Source organism: Columba livia, chromosome 4 (assembly GCF_036013475.1).
Source record: "Columba livia isolate bColLiv1 breed racing homer chromosome 4, bColLiv1.pat.W.v2, whole genome shotgun sequence".
Lineage (NCBI taxonomy): Eukaryota > Metazoa > Chordata > Aves > Columbiformes > Columbidae > Columba > Columba livia.
Genome location: NC_088605.1, coordinates 44,684,359 through 44,691,761, shown reverse-complemented (window position 1 = coordinate 44,691,761; position 7,403 = coordinate 44,684,359). Strand labels below are relative to the sequence as shown.

Below are 7,403 nucleotides of genomic sequence, written 5' to 3'. Positions count from 1 at the left end.
CAACTGTGTATAACATCCCATTCACATGAATACTTCATATAAAGTGGGAGATCACGAGGATCTCGTCCCTTTTGCCCTTTTCCCTTCTGCTTATGGCCGACATTAGGAGAGGACCTTGCTAGTCATCCCTGCAAACTGAGGCCTAGTGACAGACTGAATCCAGCTCCGGTTGGCTGCAGAGTCTAATCCAGGACTTCGGGTGCCAGCTCTGCAGTTGCTGAGACTTTCAAGATTGGTTTTGTATATTTTGTATTATTTTCTCTATTCTTATTAGTAGCATTAGTAACATCTTTAATTTTTTCCAACTCTCTTCACTCTGTCCTTCTTTTCCTCCCAATCGCCTTTCCTTAATGGGAAGGGGGGAGAGGGAGGGGCAAAAAGGGGGAAGTGGGGGGGAGAGGGGGTTAACAATACATCTGCCAGGGTTTTATTGTCACCCCGCAATCTGAACCCTCAACACAGTATTATCCACAAAAGAAATGACTCTTGCACTAAATGTGTTCAGCAAATTAATTACAGTCAGTTTTAGCGAAACATAGGGGATAAAAGTGAGCATATGGGTTACATGTGGATGCACCTTTTGATTTCTTTTTCTTCCCTAAAACCAGTATGACAATCTTTCTGAACTTCCCAAAACATTATCTTACAGGTAGAAAATGAGCCTGAATAATTTTAGAGAGAATTTTAGTTGATCTTTTAACATTATTATAAATACATGAACGTGTGCAAACCTTTTTTAAAGTTATTATGTTGACTTTGGTCATTACAGAATCACAGAATCACAGAATCGACTGGGTTGGAAAAGACCTCAGAGATCATCGAGTCCAACCCTTGGTCCAACTCTAGTCCGTTTACTAGATCATGGCACTAAGTGCCATGTCCAATCTCAGTTTAAAAACCTCTAGGGACGGCGAGTCCACTACCTCCCTGGGCAGGCCATTCCAATGCCTGACCACTCTCTCTGTAAAGAATTTCTTTCTAATATCCAGCCTAAATTTCCCCTGGTAGAGTTTAAGCCCATGCCCCCTTGTCCTATTGCTAACTGCCTGGGAGAAGAGACCAATCCCCACCTGGCTATAACTTCCCTTCAGGTAGTTATAGAGAGTGATGAGGTCACCTCTAAGCCTCCTCTTCTCTAGACTAAACAACCCCAGCTCCCTCAGCCTCTCCTCATAGGTCTTATGTTCCTCCTTGTGTTGGAGTGTTTTACTAGTGACACTGAAGTAACTTTAAACTCCTGCTGTACCTTGTAAGGTACAGCAGGAGTTTAAAGTTACTTCAATGTCACTAGTAAAACACTCCAACACAAGGAGAGGTGTTTCAGATGAGAGAACACTTCTTTTGACAGTTAATACATTTCTCAGGTTAATTAAACTGTCTTTCAGGAAAACACAGAACTTCATATAGGAATATTAATAATTCTAGGTACTAGTCTTATTTGCATAACAAGAAATATTAATGTAATCACTTTGGAGTCAATTTTTGAGGTTGAAACCTCTGCAAGAGGTTTTTACCCACTAATATCACCAATGCAAATCTTACTGACTTTGGTGACCTGGGATTAAACTTTAATCTCTTTGACAATGACATCAGAGAACTGTAGAATCAACCTTTATTCACACATACCTCCCTTTTTGGTTTTTCTGTACAACGTATTAATATCTGTATTATAATATGTACACCTCTGCTTCCTACATTGATCAACCTTTTCAGGGATTACAGGACATGTACTCTGTTCTGTTGTGTGTTGGTTTGTGTTTTTGTTTTTTTCCTCAGCTTTGGGGTCATTGCTACAGTACTTTCATTTTAGCAGTAAGAGAGCAGGGAAAAAGAATCTTGAAGTCATACACACAGCTTGACAATCCTTCCTGCATGGAGATCTGTCAGTGAGGGCACAGCTCCGTAGAAAATGCAAGTAATAAAATGCATAAGCCTGCAAGGAACCTATATTTTGGACATCTTGTATGATTCCAATTTTCTGTATACCCATGACAGCAATAAGACATGTGGCTACTTACTGTGATGTACAGGCATTATTAATATGATTATGTCTATTATGATCAATATATGCCATTGCTGTTTTGACAAGCTATTTAACTACTGGATACATAAAGCCTAATATAGGCCAGGCTTATTATACTTACCACCAATACAAAGTTTGAAGATGCACACATTTCTAATAGTTTCCTCATTTAATTTTAGTAAATGAGACACTTCACTGTGTACACAGGTCTCTCAAAAGTCTTCATTTTAGAGCCTCCACCAAGGCATAGTAGTCTGAATTTGCCTGGATTCAGATCAACCCTGGAAGGATCATCTGTCACACTCGGTATCTGTAAAGGAGAGAGAGAGAGGAGGGAATTGGAACATTAAGGAGGTCAGACTATAATTTCCTCCATCTGATGTTTTGTCTGTTTGTTATTTTGTTCACTGCTGGGTTTGCTTCTATAAGTTTCTGTATTTCAAAATGGAATGTACATCAGTAGTCTTTTCAGAAGGAAGGAAATCAGGTACCTTCCACAGTTCTGATCACTGGTACTAGAAGGGAGAAACCTTTCACACCAAATACTTATTTTGCCCCTATTTCCTACAATAACCTGAGGATATATACATCTTTAAAACAGTAGGAAAGGAAAGAACAAAGAGCTTTCATCATCCTTTAGAAATTGGTCTCAGGAGCCTTGTAACCCTCTACACCAGGGGTGTCAAACTCATTTTCACCAGGGCCCACATCAGCCTCATAGTTGCTTTCAAAGGGCAGAATGTAAGTTTAGGACTGTATAAATGTAGAAGTTACATTTACACATCTACATTACACCCCTGCTACATTCTGGATGATGACCAAAGCCCTCAAGATGTGACAGGTGATTGAAATAAAAAACATCTGTAATCACAAAGGTTGCAGAACATGAAATCCTTTTTGAAATGATGTTTTGTAATTGTGTGAATTAAATCAACTCAATTTATAAGAAAAACTAGTTTGGTGAGCTTTTAAACTAATTAAATCTGATTTCCAATTGATGCAGGCCTTGTGGCTGCCTGTTTTTTTAACAGAATTAATATGAAAGATAAGCCATGGGTTCTTCTGTTAGTATAAATTTAAAAATACATATTCACTTTCCTGAAAAAAAACCTTGGTAAAGGCTTTAATAAAAATTTGTCAGCTATTTGACATTAGAAGTTCTGTTTCTCAGTCATAATTCCTCCTCTAGTCAAGCAGATACTTCATTAATTAAATATGTTTGTATTTAAGAATTTATAATAGCTTTCTCCCAAGTAGATTTTCTGGTGTCTAATAGTCACTCAGGCGAGTCTGACTTCCTTCTCATGTTTTTTCTTCCACAGGAACATCGACTCAATCTGTCTTCCCATATATTCTTCATATATTTTGCCAATGGTTTACACAACCATTTTCTAGTGATCAGGATAATGTTTAAGATGAGGAATTCTTGGGAATGATTCCTGAATCAAATAAATTAATGTGGTTAGATACTCCCAACAGTGGACACAGCAGCAGTTGCAAGCAGAGGCAAGGCAGACGACTCCACCACTGCACTGTGAAATACAATTAATCCTGAGACAGGTGGGTCTGCCTTTATACATTAATTTACTAGTAAAACTTCTATTTTATTTACTTATTTCTATTCAATAGGTTCTCCAAAATACAAAACACCACCAAAACCAATCTGCAGAACCCGAACCATTACTCACGATCAACCAGCTTGCTGATATAAGTCTTTTACAAGAGGCTTTTCTCCCCGAGTCCTTCCCATTTGGGCATCTCTGGGTGGGCTGCCACTGTGCTAGGACATCTGAATGGCACACAGGCTGTCCTGCAAAGTCCTGCACATGTGACAGCTCCAGATTCTCTGCTGGCTTGACCAGAAGGTACTTCCAGGTAACAAAGAGGCTGTCTGTGACCTTGCCCAGCTTTTATATGGTGAGAGGCAGGAGGAGAGGCCTTTTCCCACAGACTCTTCGCTGCTGGCACTTGCTTGAGATTCAATACCTATTCCATTTAAGTGCATTAGAAAAATTCAAGGGTTATTGAAATATTTCTTATGAAACTTGATTTATTTGTGAAATGTAAGGCACTGAAACATACTACATAGATACCTTTCTGAAGCAGCTCCCTTTTCTTGTCTTTGTCAAATATATCTCACTTTTATAAGCTGTAGAAAGATATCAGCTGTACACTCGTATTTTATATGAACCCAAGGGGTGGATGATATTTATTTCTATATTAGTCCTGTTGAGTTACCACAAATATTCATCCAACCTTAGGTGCCTACAACCACAGCTGCACCAGGAAGCACTTGCAAATACCAGTGGATTTGCTGGCAGCCCAAAGGAGGCCATGAGGTGCTTTGTGTACAAGGGGAGGTAAGAAGGAGCCAGGTTTGGCAGCTGCAGAAGGCAGCGAGCAGAAAGTGGAACCTGTGGTGGCTGTGACAGACTGGTGCTGACAGTCATTTGTTCCTCTGCTGCCGCTACTACAGCACGTTGCAGATGCTTGTTATGCTCTATCATGTTAAGGTTTTCTTAACACAAACAGAGGACATGTCTGTCCTCATGTCTTAAGCATATTGCTGGCTTCTTTTTCATGCCTCTGTCTCCAGTTTCACAACAAAAATGCAGAAAAGTAGAAACGGCATTCAGCGTGTAGCTGCTCCCGAACAGATTTATGCCAGTCTTCCTAGAACAACTGCAGCATCCCGGTTTCTATTCCTGAGATAAGGCTCAGAAGTGTTTTTAAAAAATAAAGCCTTTTTTTCTTTATGGAGACTGTGTTATAGGAAGACTTCTGTGCTTTGCTTTCTGTTTCAGGAAACAACTTCACTTTGTTTAATTTGCAAGTTCCTGTGTTTGAGCTGGAAAACTGTGTCTTCAGAGACCTGTGGCCTTAAACTGAGCCTTGGAAATAGATTTTCGCGTCCGTGTGTGCATGTATGCATGTATGTATGCATGTATGTATATGGCACTGTATATATACTGTATGCCAGCATTTTCTGAAGGGCATGGAATTATTTTCAGAGTGTATCTTTGTTTCAGTTAGGACAAGAACATTGCTCAGAAGGTGCAGCTGAGGGTACACAACACACAGGTATTAGGGGATGTATGTGCTGCTTGCTGCCTGTCATGTCACACGCACCAGGCTATGTGAGCATGTACTTGCCATTTGCCAAAGAGGTGACTTTTTTGTTTTTTTAATCTGCCATTGTGGTGTAGCTCAAATCCCAACAGAGCTTCACAAAGGAAGTATGACGAGGATTACAGGACATTGCAGAAATTGTTCATTGATGTATCACACTTAATCATTGGATCCATTCTGAAGAATAAAAAGTATTCTTCGGGTGATGCTGCTCTTTCACCACACGGCAGACTGAAGCTCTGGCTGTGCATACTAGGAGTGATAAGAAATAAGGCCGCAAGACAAAGACGACTTGGGAACAGTCATAATTTCCAGTGAGTTGGTCACTAAAAAGAATACGAGACATATGGGAGATAATGCCTTTGAACTATAATGGGAGGATGAGCATTTCCTAACCTAAGACCACTTGGCTGTATAACGACGTCTGTCCATTTCCAAAATTTAGGCCACATAGCTAACACAAGCAAGAAGTCCAGCATGTACCTGTATTTCTGCAAGTGTGAGATACAAGAAGCTCGGAAAAGAATTTTATGTATGACATTTCCATTCTCGCCGGTGGCCCGTCTCCAGCGGCGGGAGGGCCGGGGGCTTGGGGCTGAGATGCCCGGACCACCCCCCCCAGCCCTCCTGCCGCCGGCGACGCCGCTCGCTCAGTGCCCATGTGCGGGCGAGCGGCCGGGACATGCTCACTGGGCGGGCACCGCGCCGCGGCTACCGCACATGCTCACTTGGCCGCGGAGGGCACCGTCGGAGGTAGGGGCTCGCTCCGCCGCCGGGGGAACCGCGCTTTCGCTCCGACCGGACCGCGACATGCTCCGCCGCCCGTTCCCCGGTCGCCACCGGCTCTAATCGTGGCGGGAGCGGGGGAGGGCGCCGCGGCGGAGCGTCTGGCGGTGAGCGCTGGGCAGCGGCGGTGAGGCCGTGGCGGTGGCGGGGATGCGTCGGGCCCGTGCCCCCGGTGGGGTGGGGGACGCGGAGGAGGGAGGGTCCGGCCCGAGAGCCGCGTCCCCGCCGAGCAGCAGCTGCCCAGGCCCCGTCAGCACCTCGGCCAGCGCCGGTGGCGGCGGGGCCGGGCCGCGGCGGTGGGTCCGGGGCGGGCGCCGGCGGGGCTCGGGGTGTTGCCCCGAGGGGGAAGCGGGGAGCGCGGGGAGCTCCGCTGCTTCCCTCCGCCCGCTCTGCCCCCGGCGCGCCGGCAGCACTCGGCAGCACGGAGGCCGCTCTCTCGCCGGTGCTGGGGCCGGCGGGAGGCCTCGGGCCGGGCCGGGGAGGCGAGGAGGCCGGGAGAGGGGTAGGGGGCGGCGGGGACAGACCCGCGACCGTCGCCGGGAGAGGGCTTTGCGGGGGCTGCAGCTCCCGGGGTGGGCTGAAGCATCCCGGTGCCTCCCGGAGGTTGGGGCTGGAGGGAGAGGGAGGCAGCCACTGCCCCTTAACAATCATTTAAAATAAATAAATAAAATAAAAGCGGAAAATGCAGGCGGTGCTGAGGCATCCGTGAGGTTTCCGCTGGCCTCAGGACACCACCTGGGAAGTATCTGCGGGATGGGAAACAAATGGGAAGTGCCTGGGGTGTCGTGCAGCTGCAGCCAGGGGCAGGTGGGGCTGTGTCTGGCCGAAACACAGGCTCGGCCCCTGGCCTTCGGGCTGCATGCTCTTGCCCATGAGAAGTTAAAATGTTAAACTGAATGAGAAGTTAAAATATTAAACTGAACACAATGTAATAAAGGACAGTATTGCAGGTTGTGTTTACTCTTCTTTGCGAGGCCTTTTCAGTGCTGACTGCAGCGAGAACACTTTGTGCAAAATGGCCATTTGTCTTTAAATTATGTAGATAAAATTAAATTTGCAACCTTTTGTCTTAACTAGTGTTGAAATGATTGCTATTTTATCTGTGCAAGGTCATGGGGGGGGGGGCTTGCAGTTCTCTGCCCTGCTGAGTGACTGATCACGTTTGTCCATACTTAATGCAGTTGATCCATGACATGTTTGGTGAGGAATTCTGTTTTCAAGTTTCTGAGAATTTTGAGTTAGGCAACCTTTGAAGGACATGATGTTCATTTCTTAAACACACTGGAGCAAACTTGCTTTAAATCTGTTCCTCACTGTCAGTCTCTTAACTCTGGGAAGCTACTTGACTCTCAGAAAACTGCCTAAGTTGGTTCCATATGAGAGGTACACCTCTACAGACTTTCTCTCACAAGGCAATTAAGATCAAATTTAAAAAAAAAAAAAAACAAAAATATTTGTTTACTTT

The 7,403-nt window shown here is 44.7% G+C and overlaps 1 protein-coding gene across 4 annotated transcripts in view; it reads left to right on the top strand.

Moving 5' to 3' along the window:
- Positions 1 to 5,757: 5,757 nt before the first annotated feature.
- Positions 5,758 to 7,403, top strand: part of GLRB (glycine receptor beta) — a 49,477-nt gene continuing 47,831 nt past the window's right edge. Inside the window, exon 1 of one of the 4 annotated variants that reach the window (XM_005507845.3) lies at positions 5,758 to 5,905. The gene's annotated coding sequence lies outside the window, so the exon portion shown is untranslated. Of the gene's footprint in view, positions 6,046 to 7,403 lie in introns of all 4 variants that reach the window. The other 3 variants (XM_005507844.3, XM_065061466.1, XM_065061465.1) reach the window with 3 other exon arrangements.